This window comes from Monopterus albus, unplaced genomic scaffold (assembly GCF_001952655.1).
Source record: "Monopterus albus unplaced genomic scaffold, M_albus_1.0 scaffold18.1, whole genome shotgun sequence".
Lineage (NCBI taxonomy): Eukaryota > Metazoa > Chordata > Actinopteri > Synbranchiformes > Synbranchidae > Monopterus > Monopterus albus.
The window spans coordinates 94,179-95,169 of record NW_018127898.1 but is presented as its reverse complement, the minus strand read 5'-3'; positions in this window follow the sequence as shown (position 1 = coordinate 95,169).

The following is a 991-nucleotide window of genomic DNA, read 5'->3' as shown; positions in this document are numbered from 1 at the left end:
TGACACTCCTCAGCATGCACAGGAAAGTCCCTGCCAGGGTACTGGAGAGGAGAATTCGGCCAATAGTCAAACCTTGAATTCAGGAGGAACAATGCGGTTTTCGTCCTGGCCGTGGAACACTGGACCAGCTCTATACCCTCTTCAGGGTGGTGGAGGGTTCATGGGAGTTTGCTCAACCAGTCCACATGTGTTTCGTGGATCTGGAGAAGGCATTCGACCGTGTCCCTCGCAGTGCCCTGTGGGGGGTGCTTCGTGAGTACGGGGTCCGGGGCTCTTTGCTAAGGGCCGTCTGATCCCCATACAACCGGAGCAGGAGCTTGGTTCACATTGCCGGCAGTAAGTCAGACTTGTTTCTGGTGCATGTTGGACTCCGGCAGGGCTGCCCTTTGTCACATGAGAATCAGCACCTCCAAATCCGAGGCCATGGTTCTCAGTCGGAAAAGGGTGGCTTGTTCCCTTCAGGTTGGTGGAGAGTTCCTGCCTCAAGTGGAGGAGTTCAAGTATCTTGGGGTCTTGTTCACGAGTGAGGGAAGGATGGAACAGGAGTTTGACAGGCGGATCGGTGCAGCTTCTGCAGTAATGCGGTCGATGTACCGGTCCGTCGTGGTGAAGAAGGAGCAGAGCTGTAAGGTGAAGCTCTCGATTTACTGGTCGATCTACGTTCTGACTCTCACCTGAGCTTTGGGTCATGACCGAAAAGGGCAAGATCCCGGATACATGCAGCCGAAATGAGCTTCCTCCGCAGGACGGCCGGGCACACCCTTAGAGATAAGGTGAAGAGCTCGGTCACCCGGGAGGAGCTCAGAGTAGAACCGCTGCTCCTCCACATCGAGAGGAGCCAGCTGAGGTGGCTCAGGCATCTGTTTCAGATGCCTCCTGGGCGCCTTCCTAGGGAGGTGTTCTGGGCATGTCCCACTGGGAGGAGGCCCCGGGGAAGACCCAGGACACACTGGTGGGACTATGTCTCTCAGCTGGCCTGGGAATGCCTCAG